General features: G+C 35.9%; 1 long non-coding RNA gene across 1 annotated transcript in view; it reads left to right on the forward strand.

Annotated features, from left to right (window-relative positions):
* LOC134732763 (uncharacterized) overlaps positions 1–25,251 on the forward strand; it is a 212,295-nt gene that overhangs the window by 56,840 nt on the left and 130,204 nt on the right. Inside the window, exon 2 of the long non-coding RNA XR_010116247.1 lies at positions 22,425–22,520. This is a non-coding gene — a long non-coding RNA (uncharacterized lncRNA). The remainder of the gene's footprint in view (positions 1–22,424; positions 22,521–25,251) is intronic.

The raw sequence follows: 25,251 nt of genomic DNA on the forward strand, positions 1-25,251 counted from the left end.
GATCTATTTATTGCCACCTTCTATGCTAGGAATCTTGAAGTAAAATAATTATACTTTGGTTTTTAGTAATTAAATCTTAAGGAATAGAATTGCTCCTTTTAAATTTATTTTTAATGACTCAAATCACCTGCTTTTAATGAAAAAGTTGAAAGCTGCTATTTCAGAAAAAAAGGTTATGTTGAGTTTTATTGCTATTATTTGATATGAAATTTATTAAATTTGCAAATTCAGACAATTTTTTATTAAAAATCAAATGTTAAGTTTATGAATTTTATTCTGTTTATAGACAAATGATATTCTAAGTCACTGTGATAATAAGTGTTATAGTATGCAGCAATGTATATGTAGTACAACACCATACACAGAATTGTAAGCACAACAAATTTTTGGATATTGCATCCCACTTAAGTGTTTCATACTTTTAGATAATAATTTTAATCATTTCTTTGATATTTATTTAAATACCACCTGCTCATTAAGCCAGACATGTTGAACCTACGTCGTTCCATCCCTTTATTAAAACAGTATTTATTGGGTGCCTACTATATTCCATGCACTCTATGTGTTGAAGATATCCTTAAAAGGGATTGCTTGACCAGATTGTTTACCACCTGGTAACTGATCTAATACAATTAGTATATTTTTGATAATATTAATAATTATTCAATCATTATAGGTAGGCTTATAGCTCTAACCTACTATGGATAGAATAATGAGACCCAGGAAACATATGTTTTTCCTCATCATTAAATTGATAAAAATCCTATTTATGGAAAATGAAAATAAAAGATACAATAATGGTAAGCTTGTTAAATAAAAAAATGGCCATTATTTTGGGAAAAAAACCATATGACTGCTATTGTTCAGATTTGACAGACAGAAAATTCTGGAAAATTTTGTAAAATTTTATTTCTTTTACCTCCCAGCTGCTGTGCAAGCCAGCTAATTCTGTCCATTTGCATACCTCTTCCCACATTAGCACCTCTATCTATGAGAAGAAACACATAGCACTGTTCCTACAACTAATTCTTTCCCGTAAGAATTATTTTACATATTTAGAATACATTTTTCTGGTAACTTGGATCCTAAGGATATCAATAAAATCAGTCCACCCAAAATCTTTTTTTAGTGTCTATAATTACACTGCCTTGAATTTACTCTGCCATATGGTTTCAAGAGTGCTAGATAGGGCCCCAAGGCTAAGAACATATTTTCTCACCTGCTAGATCACACATAAAATTATTGAAATAGAAATCCAAAGAGTCTATTTTGCAAGTCGAAATTAAGCTGAAAGTGCATAGCCAGTTGTTGATCTTTTCAAAGAAACAACTTTTGGTTTTATTTTCTCTATTGTTTATAATTTTCTGTTTCGTTTATTTCCTCTTTGGTCTATATTAATTATTTTCTTTGGCCTCCTTTGAGTTAAATTTCCTCTACTTTTTCTGCTTTCATGGGGTCAAAAATTGGGTTTGGATTAGAGATCTTTTTATTTAATGCAGACATTTACGGTTATACATTCTCCTTTAAGCACTACTTTAAGTACTATAAATTTTGTCATGTTGTATTACATTTTCATTCATCTCAAGTATTTTTTAATTTCTCTGGTAGTTTATATTTTGACTTATTAGTTATTTAGAGTGTGTTGATTAATTTCTCCATAATTTTTATTTCCTGAAATTTCCTTTGTTATTAATTTCAAATATAATTTTATTGTGATTGAACAAGATACTTTGTATTATTTCAGTATTTTAAAATTCATTGAGTATTGCATTATGGTATAACATATGTTCTTTTCTTTTTAAAAACATTTTACTGTAAGTTCTGGGATACATGTGCAGAGTGTGTGGGTTTTTTACTTAGGTAAATGTGTGCCATGGTGGTTTGCTGCAGCAATCAACCCATCACCGAGGTATTAAACCCCACATGCATTAGCTATTTTCCCGATGCTCTCCTTTCCCTTGCACCCTCGTGACAGGCCCTGCTGTATGTTGTTCCCCTGTCTGTGTCCATGTGTTCTCAGTGTTCAGCTCCAACATATGAGTGAGAACACGTTGTGTTTGGTTTTTGGTTCCTGTATTAGTTTGCTGAGGATAATGTCTTCCAATTTCATCCATGTCTTTGCAAAGGACATGATTTCAATCCTTTTTAGGGCTGCATAGTACTCCATGATGCATGTGGACTACATTTTCTTTATCCCATCTATAACTGATGGGCATTGGGTTGGTTCCATGTCTTTGCTATTGTGAGTAGTGCTGCAATAAGCATACATGTGCATGTGTCTTTATAGTAGAATGATTTATAATCCTTTGGGTATATACCCAGTAATGAGGTTGCTGGGTCAAATGGTATTTCTGGTTCTAGCTCACAAGTGGAATCTTCCAATCCATGGGTTGCACAGTTCTGAGAAAAAAAAAAAAAAACATGGTTCTCCAGGCTCAGTAGCATGCTCACTCACCGCTTCCCTTGGCTAAGTGTCAAGGCATCCCTGCCCCATGTGGCTCTCAGGTGGGTCACAGCACCACCCTGCTCTTCCATCCTCTCCATGGGTCATGCCAGCTGCCTAGTCAGTCCTGGTGACAGGACCTGGACACCTTGATTGCCTTTGCAGGATTTGCACACTTGTTTGGTTCTTTTCTCTGGGCGCCTCCAGTCACCACGGCTTCTAGTCAGCCATTTTGGTCCCACTCCACATATGTTCTATTCTGGAGTATGTTTCCTGTGCGCTTAAGAATGGGTGTCATCTTGAGCTCTTCATTTATTTTGACTGTGGGTGCATGGAGTGGATGCATTGTTTTTAAGAAAAACGTGTCATGTAGGTTGTCTAAAAATAAAATGCATTTAAACTCAAAAAAAAAAAAAAAAGAATGTGGGCTGGGCATGGTGGCTTATGCCTGTAATCCCAGCATTTTGAGAGGCTGAGGTGGGCATATCACCTGAGGTCAGGAATTTGAGACCAGCCTGGCCATGTCTCTACTAAAAATACAAAAAAATTACCCACACATGGTGTTGCACGCCTGTAGTCCCAGCTACTTGGGAAGCTGAGGCATGAGAATCTCTAGAACCCAGGAGGCAGAGTTTGAGGTTGCAGTTAGCCAAGATGATGTCACTGCACTCCAATCGGGGCAACAGAGTGAGACTCTGTCCCCCAAAAAAAAACAAAGAAAAAGAAAAAGAATGTATATGTATTAGTGCATTTTAACACTGCTGAGAAAGACATACCCAAGACTGGGAGGAAAAAGAACTTTAATTGAACTTACAGTTCCACATGGCTGGTGAAATCTCAGAATCATGGCAGGGGGCGAAAGGTACTTGTTACATGGCAGCAGCAAGAGAAAAATGAGGAAGAAGCAAAGGCAGAAATCCCTGATAAACCCAGTAGATCTCATGAGACTTATTAACTGTCATAAGAATAGCACAGAAAAGACTGGACCCCATGATTCAATTATCTCCCCCTGGGTCCCTCCCACAACATGTGGGAATTCTGGGAGATACAGTTCAAGAGCTTTGGGTGGGGACACAGCCAAACCATAACAGTATATTCCATTGTTGGCTGAAATGTTCCATAGGTGTCTGTTAGGCCTCTATATTACAGATTATAGTGTTGTTCAAGTCTTTTATTCCCTTTTGCATTTTCTGCCTCATTTATCTATTTATTATTGAAAGTGGAGTATTTAAATTTCCAAATGTTGTTGAATTACCCATTTGTTTCTTCAGTTTCTCAGATTTTGCTTTATATATTATGTGGATCAGTTTGTAGGTTCATATATGTTATAATTGTTATGCCTTTCTGATGGATTGACTCTTTTATCATTTTTAAATGTTCTTCTTTGTCTGTAGTAATAATTTTTGTCTGAAAGTTTATTTTGTCTATTATTAGTGTGGCTATTCTTTTGATTATAATTTACATGGAATATCTTTTTTATCCATTCACTTCAACCTATTTGTATCTCTCAATCTAAAGTGTATCTCTGAGAGATAGCATTTAGTTGAATTTTTTTTTTTTGAGACAGAGTCTCACTTTGTCACCCAGGCTGGAGTGCAATGGCATCATCTTGGCTCACTGCCACCTCCACCTCCTGGGTTCAAGAAATTCTCCTGCCTCAGCCTCCCAAGGAGCTGGGATTCCAGGTGCCCACCACCATGCTGGGCTAATTTTTGTATTTTTAGTAGAGACAGGGTTTCACCATGTTGGTCAGGCTGGTCTCAAACCCCTGACCTTAGGTAATCCACCTGCTTTGGCCTCCCAAAATGCTGAGATTACAGGCATGAGCCACTGTGCCTGGCTGAAAGTTGCTTCTTTTTTTAATCCATTCTGCTAATTCCTGCTTTTTGATTTAAATGTTGTCTATTTACAATTAATGTAATTATTGATAAGTTAGGATATTGTATTAGTCTGTTTTCATGCTGCTAATAAAGACATACCAGAGACTGGGTAATTTATAAAGAAAAGAGGTTTAATGGACTCACAGTTCAACCTGGTTGGGAGGCCTCACAATCATGGTGGAAGGCAAAGGAGAAACAAAGTCACATCTTACATGGTGGCAGGCAGGAGAGCTTGTGCAGAGGAACTCCCATTTATAAAACTATTAGATCTCATGAGACTTATTCACTATGATGAGAACAGTATGGGGAAAACTGCCCCATGATTCAATTATCTCTACCTGGCCCTGCCCTTTACATATGAGGATTATTAAAATTCAAGGTGAGATTTGGGTGGGATCACAGAGCCAAACCCTATTATTCTGCCCTTGCTACCTCACAAATCTCATGTGCTCACATTTAAAAACACAATCATGCCCTTGCAACAGTCCCCCAAAGTCTTAATTCATTCCAGCATTAACCCAAAAGTCCAAGTCCAAAGTCTCATCTGAGACAAGGCAAGTTTCTTTTGCTTATGAGCCTGTAAAATCAAAAGCAAGTTAGTTACTTCCAAGATACAATGAGGGTACAGGTATTGGATAAAAACACCTATTCCAAATTGGAGAAATTTGCCAAAGAAAAGCCACTACATGTCCCATGCAAGTCTGAAATCCAGTGGGGCAGTCATTAAAACTTAAAAATTATTTGACTTCATGTCTCACATCCAGGTCATGCTGATGCAAGAGATGGGCTCCCATGGACTTGGGCAGCTCTGCCCTTGTCACTTTTCAGGGTACAGCTCCCCTCCTGGCTTCTTTCACAGACTGGTGATGAGTGTCTGTGGCTTTTCCAGTGCATAGTGCAAGCTGTCAGTGGATCTACCATTATGAGATCTGGAGGACAGTAGTGCTCTTCTCACAGCTCCAGTAGGCAGTGCCGCTTTGGGGACTCTGTATGGGGCTTCAACCCCACATTTACTTTCTATACTGCGCTAGCAGAGGGTTTCCATGAGGGCTCAGACTTGCAGCAAACCTCTGCCTGGATATCTAGGCATTTCCATATGTTCTGTGAAGTCTAGGTGGAAGTTTTCAAACCTCAATTATTGACTTCTCTTCACCCACAGATACAACACCACATGTAAGCCACCAAGGCTTTGGGTTTGCACGCTCTGAAGCAATGGTCTGAGCTATATATTGGCCCCTTTTATTCAAAACTGAAGCTGAAGCAGCTGGGATGCAGGGCACCATGTCCTGAGGCTGCATAGAGCAGGGAAGCCATGGACCCAGCCCATGAAACCATGTTTCCCTCCTAGGCCTTCAGGCCTGTGATGGGAAGGGGTGCAGTGAAGTTCTTTGACATACCCTGGAGACATTTTCCCCATTGTCATGGTGATTAACATTTGGCTCCTTGTTACTTATGCAAGTTTTTGCAGCCAGCTTGAATTTCTCCCCCCAAAATGGATTTTTGTTTTCTATCACATCATCAGGCTGCAAAATGTCCACAATTTTATGCTCTGCTTCCTCTTGAGTGACTTGCCACTTAAAAATTTCTTCTCTAGATACCTAAATTATTTCTCTCAAGTTCAAAGTTCCACAGATCTCTAGGGCAGGGGCAAAATGCCACCAGTCTCTTTACATAGTAAGAATGACCTTTATTCCAGTTCCTAGCAAGTTCCTCATCTCCATCTGAGACCACCTCCGCCTGGACTTTATTGTCCATATCACTAACACCATTTTGGACAAAGCCATTTAACAAGTCTCTGGGAAGTGCCAAACTTTCCCACATTTTCCTATCTCCTTCTGAGCCCTCCAAACTCTTCCAACCACTTCCTGTTACTCAGTTCCAAAGTTGCTTCCACATTTTTGGATATCTTTACAGCAGCACCTCACTCCCAGTACCAATTTGCTGTTTTTATGCTGCTAATAAAAATGTGCCTGAGACTGGGTAGTTTATAAAGGAAAGAGACTTAATTGACTCACAGCTCCACATGACTGGGGAGGCCTCACAACCATGGCAGAAGACAAAGGAAGAAGAAAGGGACATCTTACATGGCAGGCAAGGGAGCGTGTGCAAGGGAACTACCCTTTATAAAACCATCAGATCTCATGAGACTTTTCACTGTCACAAGAACAGCATGAGAAAGACCCGCCCCATGATTCAATTACCTTCTACTGGGTCCCTCCCACACTATGTTAGAATTATGGGAGCTATAATTCAAGATGAAATTTGAGTGGGGACACAGCCAAACCATATCAGACATACGTCTTCTATTTTGTTATTCATTTTCCATATGTCTTGTTTTGTTTTTGTTCTCCTATTTCTCCACTAATGCCATATTTGTGTTAAATATGTTTTCTAGTATGCTATTTTAATTCCCTTGTTGTTTTCATAATAATTTGTGAGGTATTTTCTTAGTGGGTGTCCTGAGGATTATAATTAACATCTTAACTGAAAACTTCAAATCTATTTCAGATTAATATAAACTGGTTTGCAATAATATACAAAATTTCTGCCCTAATATAGCTTAGATCACTCCCTTCTCCTTAGTGCTAAAATTGCCACACAACTCCTGTCTTTATATATTATAGGTCCATCAATACAGTTTAATAATTACTACCTTATTGGATTGTCTTTTAAATTAGATAGAAAAAGAGTTACAAATTTAGAAAAACTTTTATACTGCCTTGTATATTCACCTGTATAGTTAACTTTATCAATGCTCTTTGTGTGGAATCAAGTTACTTTCAGATGTCTTTTTTTCAGTTGAATGCATCCTTTATTAATTTTTGTAGAATAGGTCTATGAGAAATCTTTATGCTTTTGTTTTTCTTGGAATGTCCTAACTACCCTTTAATTTATCAAATAGATTTGCAGTTTATAGATTCTAGTTTAACAAACTTTTTCTTTTAGCTCTTCAGATGTGTTGTCTCACTGTCTTCAGGATTCCATAGTTGCTGATAAAAATCAACTGTTAGTGTTAATGAGGACTCCTGAGTGCATGATGAGTATCTTTTCTCTTGCTGCTTTGAAGTTTTGTCTTTGGTTCCCAACAGTTTGACTATGATGTGTCTAGGTTTGAATTTCTGAGTTTCTCCTACCTGCTGCTTATTAAGCTTCTAAGATGTTGAGATTAATGTATTTCATCAAGTTGGAGAAGTTTTCATCATTATTGCTTTAAGTATTCTTTTTGCCAATTTTATTTTGTTTTATCCATAATGAGAATCCCATTATGCATATGAATGTATGCATAATGTTTTTTCACAGGTCTCTGAGGTTTTGTCCATTTTTCTTCATTCTTTTTTCTTTCCATTTCTTATATTGAATAATTTCTCTTGATCTATCTATAAGTTTGCTAATTCTTTCTACTGCCACTTTGAATGTGTTGTTAAACACACTTCAGTTTTTGTTATTTTCAGATTTTTTATTTGAGCTTTTGTACATTTGAGCTCCAGAATATTTATTTTTAAAAGTAATTTCTATTTATTGATATTTTCTATTTGATGAGACATTATTCTTATACTTTTCTTTAATTCTTTAGTCATGATAACATTTAGTTCTTTGAACATATTTACAATAGCTGATTTAAACTCCTTGTCTAGTAAGTCTAACATCCGTATTTCTTATAGACTGTTTCCATTGACTTTTTTTCTGTGTATGGGCCATACATATCTGTTTCTTTAAGTGTCATAATTTCTTATTTTGAACTGGATATTTTACATAATATAATGTGTCAATTCTGGAAATAAGATATCTCTCTCCCCAAAGCTTACTTTTGTTGCTTGTTTAATAATTTTCTGGGACACATGCTGTAAAATCTATATTCTTTGTTGTGTGCAGCTACTGAATTTTATGATTGGTTATCTTAGCTTACAGAAGTTTTCTTACATCCTTTGAACAAATATGTCTACCATTCTATTCTGAAGTCCTTTGTGTGTTATGGAATGCTTTAAAAACTACATTGGGACAGTTTATATCTCTACTTTATCTTTTGCTTCTTTCTTACACAGCACAGCAAGGTTATTCAAAGGTAAAACATCTTGGCTTTCCCAGATCTTTCTTGGGTATGCCAGAGTATTGCACATGTTTGTGGCATTCTAGACTCCCAGTCATATATTAGTGGCATTCAAAGCCTGCTGTAGGCAGATTATTTATGTTTTTAGTTACTCTAAGTTTTTTGGTAAGCCTCTTGTTACCAACAATTGGTAATGCCACCTCAGGCAACCACCATGTTAAATAATGGTTGCTGATTAGTTTCAACAAACAGCCTAGGGATATTGTTGTACATGCAAGCAAGCTCCGATTAGGGTCAAAAAAGGATAAGACTTGAGAAATGAAATTTTCAGAAAGCTTCTGAAAGGCAAATAATAATAATTTTATGAAGATGAGGCTCTTTGTGATACACAAGTTGTCCCTTTCAATACCTGATAGGCTGCTGATTTTCAGAGCTGCAATAGCTATGAAGCCATAGGGATACCACATAGCTCCAGAAAGAGGAATCAGACTAGGGTGAGTTAATGCTACAAAGCTAACTGTTCTTATTAAAATTTAGGTGGTTTTTTTGTTTGTTTTTCATAAGTACTCTTTCTAAGTATCATGCCCACTACCTGGGTGAGAGGATCTGTATGCAAAAATTCAGCATAACTGACATGGTTTGGCTTTGTGCCCTCACCCAACTCTCATCTTACATTGTAATCCCATAATCCCCACATATTGTGGGAGAGACCTGGCGAGAGGTAATTGAATCATGGGGGCAGTTTCCCCCTATACCATTCTCATGATAGTGGGTGAATTCTCATGAGATCTGATGGTTTTATAAGGGGCTTCCCCCTTCACTCGGCACTGATTCTCTCTTCTGCCACTCTGTGAAGAGGTGCCTTCTGCCATGATTATAAGTTTCCTGATACCTCCCCAGCCATGCTGAACTGTGAGTCAACTAACCTCTTTCCTTTATAAATTACCCAGTCTTGGGTGTGTCTTTATTAGCAGCATGAGAATGGACTAATACAATAATGCAATATACCCATGTAACAGACCTACACATGTACCCTCATAACTAAAATAAAAGTTGGGATGGTGGGGAGCAAGATGGCTGAATGGAAGTCTATACTGATCATCCACCCCAAAGGAAGATGAAATTGAACACTCATCAACTGAAAAAGCACCTTCATGAGAACCAAAAATCAGCTTGGGTACCAGCTTGACCACAATGGGGGAGAGCACCAAGGAGGGTTTTAGGGTCCCCAATTCAAGGCCTTTACTCTTAGATGACATTTCTGTACCTGACCCAGGGCCAGATGGGAGTCCAATTACCCAAAGGGAGACTCTCAGGCCTCCTGACATTTACTACAAACTGACTGAAGAGTTTTTGGTCCTTCAGTGAACATCAGCAGTAGCCAAGCAGTAATTGCTGTGGACCTGGGGTTGTGGTGGCCATGAGGAGAGATTCCTCTGATTGTGGAAAGGGGAAGAAAGAGTGGGAAGGACTTTGTCTATGGCGTGGTTGTCAGCTCAGCCACAGTAGAATAGAGCACCAGGTAGATTCCTAAGGTTTCTGACTCTAGGCCCTAGCCCACATATGGGGACAGAGGTATCTTGCTGCCCTGAAGGGAAAGACACAAGCCTGACTGGCTTTGCCATCTGCTAATTGTAGAGCACTAGGTCTCTGAGTGAACATAGGCAGTAGCCAGGCAGTGCCTACTGCAGGCCTTGTGTGAGAAACAGTGCTGTGCTTGCTTTAGGTCTGACCCAGCAGAGTTATAGTGATAGTGGCCTCAGGGGTGCTTGTGTCACCACTCTCCCAGCTCCAGGAAGCTTAGCACAGAGAGCAAAATTCTGTTTTCTCAGGAGAAACTGAAAGAAAAGAACAAGAGTCTTCATCTGGTAATCTAGAGAATTCTCCCAGATCTTATTCAAAACCACCAAAGTGGTAACTCTATGAGTCTAAAAGAACCACAACATTATTGGACTCAGAGTCCCCCCTAATGCAGATATGTCTGCAGTGACCAAAACTTAAATCATAACACCTAAGTCGCTTCAAATACTTGGAAAGACTTCCCAAAAAGGATGTGTACAAATAAGCCTAGACTGCAAAGACAATAAATGCCTAACTCTTCAATGCCCAACTCTTCAATGCCCAGACACCAAGAAACATCCACAAGCATTAAGACCATTCAGGAAAACTTGACCTCACCAAACAAACCAAATAAGGAACCAGTGAACAATGCTGTAGAGACATAGACATGTGACTTTTCAGACTGAATGCAAAATGGAAACTCAACGAAATTCCAGATAACACAGAGAAGGAATTTAGAAGCATATTCGATGCGTTTAATAAAAATATTGAAATAATTAAAAGGAATCAAGCAGGAATTCTGTAGTTAAAATATGCAACTGACATACTAAAGAAGGCAGTTCTTACCAGCAGAATCTATGAGGAACTTAGAGAAATAAGCAGAAAGCAAATAACCCCATTAAAAAAGTGGGGAAAAGACATGAACAGACACTTCTCAAAATAAGACATACAAGCAGCCAACAAACATAGAAAAAGCTCCACATAACTTATCATAAAAGAGATACATCAAAACCACAATGAGATACCATCTCACACCAGTCAAAATGACTATTATTAATAAATCAAAGAACAACAGATGTTGGTGATACTATAGAGAAAATGAAATGCTTATACATTGTTGGTGGGGATGTAAATTATTCCAGATATTGTGGAAAGCAGTTTGGAGATTTCTCAAAGATCTTAGAACTCATTCAACCCAACAGTCCTATTACTGCATATTTATCAAAAGAAAACAAATTATTCTACCAAAAAGACACATGAACTCATATTTTCATTGTAGCACTATTCATAATAGCAAAGAAATGGAATCAATCTAGGTGCCCATCAATGGTGGATTGGATAAAGAAAATGTGGCACATAGACACCATGGAATATGACATAGCCAAAAAGGAGAATGAAATTATGTTCTTTGCAGCAACGTGGATGCAGCTGAAGGTCATTACTCCAAGTGAATTAATGCAGAAACACAAACACTGAATACATCATGTTCTTACTTACAAGTGAGAGCTATACATTGCGTACTCATGGACATAAAGATGGAAACAATAGACCCTGGGGACTACCAGAGGGGGAAGGAAGGGAGAGGGGGCAAAGGCTAAAAATCTAAATAGGCCCTGGAGACTACTGGAGGGGAAAGGGAGGGAGGGGGTCAAGGGCTAAAAATCTAAATGTTGGGTACCTTGCTCAGCACTTGAGTGATTATTTGTATCCCAAACTTCAGCATTACGCAATATACCCAGTTAACAAATCTTCGCGTGTATTTCTGGAATCTAAGATGGAAGTTGAGAAAAAAAACAAAAACAAGTTTCTGTAACTCATTGAGCAGTTGGGTCTTCATTCTTTCATTCTCAAGACTCCTTCATATACATGTTAGATAAATGTGTATGTCTTTTCTCCAAAAAAGAGAAAATAACTTCAAAAATAGCATATTACTGGTATATTTCTGCATTATATCCTGTATAATTCATTGTTAGATATGAATTGCATATATGTGTATTCATATAAAATATTTAAACATAAGAATGTTTTAGGAATATGCTAAATACTTGCAAATATTTTTTTCCATAGGTTATTGAGGTACAGGTAGTGTTTGATTACGTGTGTAAGTTCTTTAGTGGTGATTTGTGAGATTTTGGTGCATCCATCACCAGAGCAGTACACACTGCACCCTATTTGTAGTCTTTTATCCCTCATACCCTTCCATTCTTACCCCCATGTCCCCAAAGTCCGTTGTATCATTCTTATGCCTTTGTGTCCGCAGAGCTTAGCTCCCACGTATCAGTGAGAACATAAAATGTTTGGTTTTTCATTCCTGAGTTACTCCACTTACAATAATAGTCTCCAATCTTATCCAGGTCACTGCGAATGCCTTTAATTCATTCCTTCTTAGGGCTGAGTAGTATTCCATCTATATACCACATTTATATATCTATATACCACAGTTTCTTTATCCTCTCATTGATTTGTGGGCATTTAGGTTGGTTCCATGATTTTATACTTGCAAATATTTGAGTGCTTTTTTTCCTCCAAATGCTTCTTGGGTATAAAAACCATTTTACCCCCATAGGTGTGAATCAAAATTTATTTTCTCTCTGTATATTTATTTAGTTGTGCAGATTATCTGAGTTTACATTATTCAATTGATAAAATTATTCGTTTGCATAACAATAAAAATAGGTTATTAATATGAAAACAAAGATAAATGGTATTTGTAATTGTTATTGTACGAAGCCCAAGTGTCTGAAATTTCCATGGACTTTAGTAAGTTTTGTCTTTCATTGTTGTAGATACAATTGACAGCCGTAACATATAAATGTCAAGGCTGCCATGTTACACAACTCGATGGTGGTTGGAGACACCATTTAAACTATAGTAAATGTGAATGCCATCAAAAATTGTGCAGCAAACAACCAATGTAATGATATGGTATGAGATGATAGGATACAATTCCAACTTATCACATTTGTATCCATATGTCCTCAAGTTGGTTTAAATTTTGCTTTTAATTTTAGTTGCCCTGGGTTATGAATTGAATACAAATTATGGAATGATTTCCATTTTCATTTATGGCTGTAGTCGAGAGTGTCACTTTTTTATTATGAAAAAGACTTTGAGCTTGTTATAATTTATATGCCTTCTACTTCTTTTAAAAAGTGTTGGTAAGAATTTGAAACATAACTTAGAAGAAAATTAGAATGCCTTGGATATAAATAATAAAAATACATAGCTTCACTGTTTTATTATTAGCTTCCTATCTGCAAGGACCCAAATTTGAAAGTAAATAAATGAAATGTGAGTTCGAAAGGAAAAAAAAAAGTTAAAACAATTATATATGTGTGTGAATGTTGTTTTAGAGGAAAATGTAATAGCATATATTACTTCAAATTTAAATTGGTCCTTAGATAGCAACACATGGCAAAATTTATTGTACTCTCATATAAGCAGTGCTTAAAATAATAATTTGTGCCTTAGAGACAGAAATGGTTTTATACCATTCTCCACCACCTCCTACATATGACATCCATTTGTGCACATCCTCAAAAGGCATGTGACAGATGGGGAGGTAAAAATTGATTAATGGTGGTAATAAAATAAATGGAAGACAATACTCCCTTGGGTTACCCTGTCATCCTTTATGACCCCAGGATGTGAAAGTCATACTCGCTGTGTCTGTTTGCATTCATAATCTCCTAGATTTAATATTGTAAGTCTCCCTTGCTAAGGTGTAAATTTGTGTAATAAGTGTGTGTGTGTTTGTGGTAGAGAGAGAAGTAGATAGAGAAACTGAGACACAGAATAGGATAATATTCTATTATATATACATAAATAGCATTCTATTATAGATAATATATTTTTATACAGTTCTTTTCCTTGTGAGAGAAGTCTTTTGCCTAAATCTTTTAGTTTGCTTTGAGATTTCACTCATAAAATTTAATTATTACTTTTTGAATAATTCTTTCCAAGTATATAAAGCACATTTGACCATGCTATCATGTTTATACAGCCAGATGGCTCATAAATAAATCATTATAGGATTCCAGATCCTGGTTCTTAAGTATTAGGTTATTTCACTCACCCTGCATTTTAACTGCTTGGATTAGAATAAGACAATGGGCTATGTTATCGATGACTCTGACAAGATAAACTCTTGTAATATTAATGAACATTTAAAATTAAAAATATTCTTTAAAAGTAACATGATTTACTGAATACATTATTATGCACATTACTCTTTAAAAGATTTTATGCATTATATAAAAAAGACATTAAAATAACTTCAATATATTTCAGAAAATACGTGGATAATTTTCTTATATGAATCTATTTATAATCTTTCTCTCCATTTCATTTTTATTACCTCCTATCTCTATGACCTTCATAATTGAAGACTCTTATACAAAGTGAAATGTAGAAAGACTCTTTAAATAATCTATTTTTTCATCATTTTCCCATTATAATATATATTTTTCCAAGCAATACTATATAGTCAATTTCTATGGACCCCCTTTAGAAAACAGTTTGTTTGTACAAAGAGTCTTGTATACAGCAGGTAGAATAATGTATGTTCAATACAAATTGTATGTTCTGCCAAACTTGTTTATAACTACTTAAATTCACATGGTGATTTTTTTCCGAACTTAGAGGGACTTTTCCCACATTAGTGGAGCAGAAATAAACTTTAAGAATAAACAGGTTTGGGTTCAAATTCTGTCTCTACTATTATTTTTGGTCTGTGACTTTCAGCAAATTAATATTCTTTTTAACTTGTGCTTTTTTAAATGTAAAATGGCATAATATAATCTACATTCTTGCATGGAGTATTAAACAAGAACATATATAAAGCTGACATTGTACCTATTGCATAATAATAAATATTAAAACACTCCCTACTTTCTCTATAAAGTAGGAGTTTAGAACTTCACTTACAGACTTGTGTCTAATAAATATGATTATGTATTTAAAGCAATTAAAACTCTGACTGTGCTAAATAAATGATACTTTATTCTGCTCTTCCCTTTATATTTTCTAGGTAAAACCTCTGTCATCCTTAACTCAGTTGTTTTCTTTTCAAAACTCTTCCTGGGCTAACACCCGGGGCTAAAGTAGAGTTACATACTTCTTTTTGCACTCTTATGGAATTTCACATCATTTTCCACTAGAATATTAAGTATATTTTATTTCATTTATCATTCAGAGATATATGTAGATTTCCATTATAAGATTTTATATAATATTTAATTCTACCTTTATTAAATTTTCTCAAGGGTAGTATTAGTTCTTGAACAGTTTAAAGCCCACTTTTCTTTTCTCTTTCAAAGATGGATATTGTAGCAAATTTTTTTTCTCCTTAGAAAGTACTATGAGCTGGGTGTGGTGGCTCATGCCTGTAATCCCAACAGTTTGGTAGGCCGAGGTGAGTGGATCACCCGAGGTCAGGAGTTGGAGACCAGCCTGGCCAACATGGTGAAACCCTGCCTCTACTAAAAATACAAAAATTAGGCAGGCATGGTGGTAGACACCTGTAATCCCAGCTACTCGGGAGGCTGAGGCAAGAGAATGGCTTGAACCCAGGAGGTGGAGGTTGCAGTGAGCCGAGATGATGCCATTGCACTCCAGCCTGGGTGACAAGATTGCAATTCTGTCTCAAAAAAAAGAAAAGAAAAAGAACAGAACAGAAAAGTACTATGAAATCTACAAGTTTTTGGTGTACAATAGCATCTTTTTTTCTATAAAATATATCAAATTATACAACAATGTAAATTATCTTTATTAGAATTATAGGGAGATTTCCAGATTCTGAAATATAGACATGATGGAACTTGTATTCTAGTACATAAGACTGTATATTAATCAAAAAAACACGTGTGGAAGGTGAGTACCACAGAGTAAAGGTATATATTATGATAGCTTTATAAGTGGGTCACAGTGTTTCACAGCTTTTGGAAGAAGTGAGGAATGAACTAAGTTTGAGAGATTAATAGTACTTTATGAGGAGAAATAGAAGAAATGTGATTTTCCAGGGAGACATAATGGTACAAAAGTCTTCAGTGGGGAAATAGATAACTAATACAGGTTGTTACTAATATCTGCTACTCCAGTGAGCGGGATGTGTTACAGACTTTATATACTCTCTTTCTCAGAGTGTGGGAGCTTTAATTTAGCTTTTTTCTCATAAGAAACTCATACCCTACTGGCCATAAGCCAATATGGGAATTCTGCCAACTCCCCAGTAAACCCATTCCAATAATCCATTGGCAGTGAGAGAAGTGACCACGGACTTTACCCATCAGCCCAGTAGACCACACTGAGCTGGATTTGCATTAAGACTTTGTTAATTGCTCGTTCACTCTAACAGGGAGTTCATGGTGACACTTTAGATCCAAGAGAATCTGTAGCAACTCAAGATCATATCCAATAGTCCTTAAAAAATCTGAATATTTTCTCTCCCTTTGTGTACTATTATCCAAGTACGTGACCATAGGTACCTTTGGGAAAAGACTGGGGCATTATTGGCATATGTACTTCTTCTGGGGTTGCAGGATCTTTCTGCCTGGGTACATAGCATCTCCCTCACATAATGGATTTTAGGTCTAAAAATTGCTTCAGATCCAGAAATTGGGCAAGTGTTTGTAACATTTTTTTTCAGAAGCAACTGCCATTAGCCTCCTAGTTATCTTTTATCTTCCTGGTTGCTATGGTTGCGGTGCTCATTTATCTACATTATCTCCCCTGGTCACACCTGTCCTATAGGTGACATCCATCACTAAGTTTCCCAGTGGTACTGGTGCCAACTCACTAGTGAATTCCTTATTGCTTTGGTAAATAAAATAACCTGTGGCCCATCCTAGGGACTATAGTCACCTGGTAGATTTCCTGGCCTTATATAGAATAAAATCTCTATAATTTTTACTTCTCCAGATCTTTTGACCCCTGTCTTCTACTGTCTACTGTAACAACTCAGGCACTTATTCTTCATTTGTGTGTGTGTCCTTTTATCCAAGCTTCTTTTATCTGTTCTAATAGCATATTTACTTCATTTCTCAAAGTCCTTGCCAGGAGATTTTATATCCCTGGATAAACTCTCCCTTGAACAGTTTTCCACACCTTCCTGATTTAGCAACCTCTTGATCCAGCCCGCCATACATTGCCATTCTCCTGCTAGCACATATTGTTTTGATCCTACAGCTCCTTCTGAGTAAAGTTGCTTTTCTCTACAGGTAAGTCCAGTGCTTCCTAATCCTTGGTGTGTCATGACCACAAGGAGAAGTGTGTGAGCAGATGCTGAGGAGACGCTTGTTTCATTGCAAGATGAGGTCCTCTGCATCATCCTCAGAGAAGGGAGGCACTCATTATCTTTCAACAGGATGAAATTATGGGATGAGAGATTTTCAAGTACCTTAATCCATATGTCATCGTCCCTTGTATCAGGAAACAATCTTTTCTGTCCCAGTGTTAACCTCAGCATAGTAGACTTGCCTAATTTGGGAATGTCTGCTTATTGGAGCTCTTAGATTAAGTGCTGTATTTTATCTTTAGCTAGCGGTGATGTCCTCATCACTAACTGAGCAGTGGATAATCTAGCTCCAGTGTCTCATTGTAACATCTGCTTTCTTGAGCCCATCCTGATATAAATCCTGGCAGCTCAAGTCCCCTTGAGATGTACCTTAGTGTGCAGAAAACTTACTTAGCAGTATTCTCAGTGTCAACACTCCTTGAGGGAAGGGAAGAAAGTAGAGTGTGGCAGAAGGGGAATTTGGACTTCGATGTCATCACAAAAAAAGCTCTAGATTACCCATGGGGAGCTCTGAAACTAGAATCAATCTCTCTTCAGAGTTCTCTGGAGTTTGGGTGAGGGTAGCAGGGTTTTATACCCTCACATTAGCCAGTCATTACATGTGGGTTGCCTCCTGGATGGGGCATATTAACTTGGACACGAGAGCCCTCTTCAATAGAGGACAAGTCCTGGAGAAGATGACAGCTGAGGACAATCTGCTGCAGCATTCCCTGGATGTGGGGAATAAGTCATTTAGTCCTGGTGGAGGGCTGGGGATCTGTATGATGTAGCCAAGGGTCTGAGACAGTCAATCAGCTGAGGACACACCATAAGAGAATAATGGAACCAAAAATGAATTTAACCTGTACCAATTCAGAATTAATTATATTAATTATATTTGGATCATTGTTTTCTGATAGGTAAAAATGTAAAGAGTAGCTGGATATACCCATTTCTCTCATATATAGATCTCATAGCAGCATTCTCAAAAGACCATTTTATTGATTTCTCATTGAGCCAAATTATAATGTGTGTAATTTATACAATATGATATAAAACATTACATAATACAAAACAGTGTATGCATGTGTGTGTGTGTGAGGTGATTATACCTACTACATTATTGATTTTGCTAAAATTAGCAGAATGGATAAGCAATAAGTTGAGGAGTTTGTGTCTTACTATTTGATAATACTCCATATTAAAGGAAAGACAAAATGAAATAATTACAGGAAAAGGGAAGTAAACTCTTTCAAAATAGCTTTCAAAATAAAAGGGAAACTGAGCAACACTATTTAAATTTTTGCATTTTAGTAGAGGTAAACAAAGCCTTTTGTACTCTATCAGATATTGCTTTCTTATAATCTATTTAAAGTATTCTGGTACATAGAGACAAAACAATTTTAGTTAAGATATTAAAGTGAATTTATTGCTTTGGATCACAAGAGACTGGGAGAAGAACTTAAGCCTTAATACTCTATCATATTTTTCTCTGACCTTCACGAAGAAAATGAAGGTAAAATGCAGTTCAGATATTTTCTTCAAAATTGAAAAGGAAAACATCGCTTTGCTCTCCAGAATAGCATGAAAATCTATAAAATAGATACAAGAAGTCAAGCAGAACTGGAACCTAGTATTTCATTACACTAACCAATGCAAAGTCAAATTTTACTTAAGGATCAAAGGTAGAAGAAGACATGCATGGCTGCTGTCTATGGATGATTAGTTGCTGAGGGCATTGAGGGTCTATTTAAGTTTGCAATGTGCGTATGGCCGTGAAATGTTAGGAAAGTTCATTTTTACCGTGATAGGATATACGTTGACTATTTTTTTCCCAGAAATATAAAGAGCATTCTTTGTATTTTTATCTTTACATAATACTTTATATATATAATGAATTATATATATATACACACACGTACACAATATATACATATGTATATGACCATATACATACACCTATATAATATATATATATATATAAAATTTATTACGTTTTACAATGCTGAAGCTTCAGGTTATTCTGTGAAAGAAAATATATATCACTAAAATAGATTCTGCTAACTAAACTACCAAAATACGTAGGCAGCCTTGATAGAAACAAAGGTGACAAAGAGCTGGAGTGAGAGAATGGTGACCATTTGAAGCTTGAGTGTAGAAATAAGCTCAAATGGAATTTCCTATTGAATTTGGCAGTGGTTCATTGCTTCTGCTCATGTATTGTTTATGTGAAACTGGAGCTAAATAAACCAATCCATGACCTGCATTATCTGCCAAATGGATTGAACATTTACTCTCTCTTCCTCAAAGGCTTGTCATTTCAGTTTAGCCTTGTAGATGGCACATCCATTTCCCTGAAACAGAGCCACGATGTAGGGGCTTGCCACCATTTCCTGTTAGTTAAAGTTCACCCTCAAAGTACACATGACTATGTTTCACTTTCTCAGCCAATATTTCACAGCGTCAATCTCTCTGTTTTTCCGGTCACTCTAGAAAAATCTTTGTTATCAACCATTTCTCTTAATTGTACTACTGAGAAAATTATAGTGTCAAGAAACCTACCCCTATCTCTGAGAAACTGACTTTACCCAAAAACCTAAAGAAGCATTGTGAATGTGTTTGGCAGTAAGTATGAGAGGAGAGCCGATTAGCATTTTTCTGAAATAGTTTATATGTTCAAATGCCACATGAAAAAAGCAGCTTCTGCTCCATTTAAATGCTTTTAGCTGGAATACTTCTATTATCTAACATAATTATATGACTTGAGACAGGCAAGCAAGTCATATTTCCATTAATGTCTTGAAACACTTGAAAGAACATTTGGGTCTTGGTGATATTTTATTCTTTGTCATATGAGAAGATACTTTGTAAAAGAGAGAACAAAATTGTTTTGTAAGTTGAGGAATAAATGTGGGTGATATAAGGTAACAAACTCATTACATCTATATGGCTCTTATTTTCAAAACTTCCAATTGCTGAAATTTTAAAAGTGAAATTTTTTATTTGTATATTAAATTAATATAGTACAATTTTATGCTTACATCTTTGTAATCAAATACTTATTACTACAATTAGGAAATTAAGTATCTTTTTCAACCTGTTTTATTGAGAGACACTTGATATTAATAAAGACTATGAAAGGTATTTAAATGTGAAATGGTTTAACATCAGGGTGCTAGATTGGGCCAGGGATGAGAGGTGACAGGGGGAAGAAAACAAGTATTAAAAGGAGAGTTTGAGGCAACACAGTGAAACCTTATAATTCAGCCTAGATCATATCTATTCTTAAGTGTAAGACCTACAAAATGACTGTTTTTGCTACCTCACCACCTCTGTTTACTCTGACAAAGACTGATTCTAAAGTCTATAAGCCCAGATTTGTTCCAAATTTTGGTTATAAGCAATGTCTGTAGATGTCATTTAAGGCAAAAAAGAAAAACAATTAAAATAGAAGAGGAAGTGAGAAAAATCTTACAAAGACACGTAGCTAATGACTGTATTAGCGTGCTGCCTTCAATTCACTCAAGTGTAAGATTCAGTGCAGTATTTTGTATATCCCAATAAGCTCATTGACCCAGTATTCAAATGCCTTGTGTTTGCCCTAGTATTATAGCTCAGATTTTGTTGGTGTTTGTTTATTTAACTTATATAACAAAAGAGAAAATTTTAATATTCTCTGGTAATTTATTTTATCCCCCAGTAATAAAATTAATTTGTGCCTTTAAATAACTTTTCCTGAAGTGAATTCTTATTTTTGGAATATTTAAATGTTTTTAATAGCGAAAAAAAGTGTGCTTTTTGATGCTCCCAGGTGACTATTAATATTCCTCATTTTCATAAAAAATGTATTAAATTCGATTACTTTTTTTGAAGGCAACCAGTACATATTAACTTCAAATAATTATTTTTGTATTTCCATTTCTCACTATTTTAACCTAATTTTTAAGTTGATACTGGGAAATAGGAGATAGACTAAAACTTATTTTGAAAGAAAATTAATGCCCCTGCAGGCAGTCTGTGATACATCTGCTGATTTTTTTACACAAGTATACAAATATGGCCAAAGATGACATAGAGATACAAGTTACACTGTTAGCCACAAGGTTAAGATGATTCTAAACAGTTAGGCAGGGAATCATAATCTATTTATTTACTTGCTTGACTTCAGCATTGTTCTTAATGTCTATAAATAATGGCAAAGGTATTTTTGTGAAATGTCTAATTATTTCACATCTTTCTGTTTCTGTGAAGAAGTGAAATCCATTTTGAGTATTGTACTGTAGGACTCATTACTAGAGGCTCTTCTGTGAGTCCAGTGCTTTCACGACACTAAATGCCATTGAAGTCACTGGCTGTGTGGTTCCTGAGAGCTCAGCTCTCCAGCCTATACACCCTGGAGGCTGCTCACACAGGCCAGCGATCACTTGGTTTTGTCAGTTACAGAAAGGGGATACTAGGAATTCAATTTCACTGGTAGAAATGTTACCTACTAGCTTGTATTGTTTATTTCATATTTAGTTTTAATCTTATAATAAATTCCAACTTAATGAGAGGCAGTGCAATAGAATACAAAGTAATAAATTCACTATTTGCAGTCCCTAAGTGAAGGACACTTCTATATTAAAGGCAGTCACTTGCTCACAGCCACCATTCAGGGTTTCTTCTGAGGGCACACATCATCTACTTTCTTTCCTCTCAAGTTTGGTGTACTTGGATTTACAGTGTAGAAGGCATAAAAAAATATTCTAATTTTTTATTCATTTCCATTCAAACCTACAATCTATCATGGCTATTCTCTTTGGCTGAAGAGTATTTTACAGATTATTCATGGAGATATCATTAAAAGAGGCATTGCTCATAGGATGTGTTATATCAATATCCTCTTTTAAATGAAGAACACTTTCATTCAAACAAAGAGAAAACTGCAGATAACCTGCTAAAATCGTAATTTGCCTTTGATCCATCAAATAATTGATGTTAAAATCAACCGAGTAAACAGAATTTCAAACAGTGACAAGCCTCTCTTAGGTGAGACAGGATACATTTAGCAGAGTACAAGAAAAAGAGGTGGCCTCCATTGAAGCATGTGAAAAGAAATCAGCTTAAATAATTGTGAATTCCTAAAGGCCAAGTGCGGGCAAGTGCACTAGTTTCCTAAGGCTATTGTAATAATATACTATACAATGAGTGGCTTAAAACTTAAAACTTTTTTTCTTTTAGAGTTCTGGGGATCTGAAGTGTGAAATCAAGGCATCGGCAGGGTTGGTTTCATGAGAGTCTGAGGAGGAATGTTCTATGTCTTTCTCCTAACTTCTGGTAGGTTCCAGGCATTTCTTGACTGTAACTGCACTATTCTAAGCTTTGTCTCTGTCTTCAGTTGCTTTCTCTGTGTGTTCATGTCTTCTTTTCTTTTGCCCATCCTAAATTCTTTCAGCATTTCTCTTACAAGGACATCTGTCTTAAAGACCCATTCAGAAAATCTAAGATGATCTTCATCTAAATACTCATAACTTATTTATATCTGCAAAACCCCTTTTTCTAAATAATGTCACATTCACAGGTCCTGAAAATTAGGATTTGGATATGTTTTCAGCCACCACCATTCAACCCATTATAGCAAATATTAATATATCTGTTTAGAGTAACTGAAAGCCCAGATACAAGAAGATACTGCAATTACTTGAAAGTTTTTTTAAACAAACCTCAGTGAGATGCTCATAAGAGAGACTGGGAGCAAGGTAAGTAACTGTAGACAGATCACTTCATCTGTAGGTGAATGAGGCAAACAGATGGTCATTGGCTGCCACTACAGAAGAGTCAAGAAACTGATTCTCCTGCCCGAGATCTTTCACATGAAACAAAACCCTTAAGCCACTGGGAAATGAGCATCAAACATTTTCATACACACACTGGGAAGAGATCCATTAATTTGGAAAAATAAGTTGAAGCAAAATTTATCTGATTCTTGAGCCCATGATTCTGCATCAATATAAAAGACTAGGTAGTGGCAGTTTACAGTAGAAGAGTTTAAAACTTATAATTTACTGAAAATAATGAGAGCAACAACAAAACCAAATCTAGCTCCACTATTGAATAGATTGAATCAATTTCCCAATGATATCAACCTGGCAGAAGGGTAATATCCTTTTCCAAATGTAAGCAGAGAGAAATGACACATTGCATTAAAAATATGAAATATATTCTACATCAGATTTATCATCAGAAACTGTGCCAGCCAAGAAAATGAAGTGTGATTTCTTCAAAGTAGTGAAAAAAAATTGTCAACCTAGAATACTATGATTTTTTTTTCAAATCTGAGGTCTAAATACAGACTATTTAAAAAAGAAAAACAAATGCTGGAATAATTTCTTTACAGCTGTTTGCCCAAAAAGAAATTTTAAAAGAAGTGCTGCAAGTAAGTTTACTCTCACTATGGCTATTCAGCATCACAGTGAGGGAGCTAGCCATTGCAATAAAGCAAGATAAAGAAATTTTCATGTATACTGGAAACACAAAAATAAAAGTCTTTTTTTTTAATTTCTTCTACAAAAAAAATGGGATACATGTGCAGAACATGCAGGTGTGTTACATAGGTATACACATGCCATGGTAGTTTGCTGCACCTATTGACCCATCCTCTAAGTTCCCTCTCCTCATCCCCCGCCCCCCAACAGGCCCTGGTATGTGTTGTTTCTCTGTGTGTGTCCATGTGTTATCATTGTTCAACTCCCACTTACAAGTGAGAACATGTGGTATTTGGTTTTCTGTTCCTGTGTTGGTTTGCTGAAGATGCTGGCTTCCAGCTTTATCCATGTCCCTGCAAAGGACATGGTCTCATTCATTTTTATGGCTGCCTAGCATTCCATGGTGTATATGTACCACATTTTCTTTATCTGGTCTATGATTGATGGGCATTTGGGTTGATTTCATGTCTTTGCTATTATAAGTAGTGCTGTAATAAATATATGTTTGCATGTGTCTTTACAGTAGAATAATTTATATTTCTTTGGGTATATACCCAGTAATGGGATTGCTGGGTCAAATGGCATTTCTGGTTCTAGATCGAATCACCATAGTGTCTTCTACAGTAGTTGAACTAATTTACATTCCCACCAACAGTGTGAAAGTGTTCCTATTTCTCCACAGCCTCACTAGTATCTTTTGTTTCCTGACTTTTCAGTAATCGCCGTTCTAACTGGCATGAGATGGTGTCTCATTGTGGTTTTGATTTGCATTTCTTTGACAATCATTCATGTTGAGCTTTTTCTCATGTTTGTTGGCACAGAAATGTCTTCTTTTGTATGTTACAGGTATGTGTTAGTTTATATGAAATGTACCAAAGTATTTACTTGAAAGTTCTAGAATTAGAATAAGCTAGCATGATTGGAAGGTACAAATGGAAAATTAAAAAAAATAAATTTTATTCCTATAGGTTAACAATCAATGATAGCAAATTGATATTTTAAAATAATGCCATCAATAATGGTATCAATAAATATGTAATACTTAGAGAAAAATCTAACATATCGTATGCAGAATGTGTATGTTGAAAACGAGAAAATATTGATGATACAAAGTGAAGCAGACCTACATAAATGGAGACATATATAGAGGTAGATATTGTGTTTATGGATTAGAAGACTCAATTCCATTTAAGAGGCCAACTTCCTATATTTATATAGATATTCAATACCTTCCAAACCCCAAATCAGCAGACTCTTTTTGTTTGTGTAGATTTTCAGAAATTAATTCTAAATATATATGAAAAGCAAAGGAGCTGTATGGACAAATAAAGTGTGAAAATGAACATATTTGGAAGATTCATACTTTTTAAATTCAGAGTTTGAAAAGCTTCAATAATCAAAAGATGTGGTATTGGCTAATGATAGATTTAGATTCATGCAATAGCATGTAGATTCTAGGAATATACCCACAGATATTTGTCAATTGTGTTTTGACAAGTTGCCGATGTAGTTCAAGAAGGAAGTATAATATTTTCAATAAATAATGTCTGAAAACTAGATAAATATTTGCAAAAAAAGAACAC

The sequence above is a fragment of the Symphalangus syndactylus genome, chromosome 16 (genome assembly GCF_028878055.3).
Source record: "Symphalangus syndactylus isolate Jambi chromosome 16, NHGRI_mSymSyn1-v2.1_pri, whole genome shotgun sequence".
In the NCBI taxonomy this organism is placed as follows: Eukaryota; Metazoa; Chordata; class Mammalia; order Primates; family Hylobatidae; genus Symphalangus; species Symphalangus syndactylus.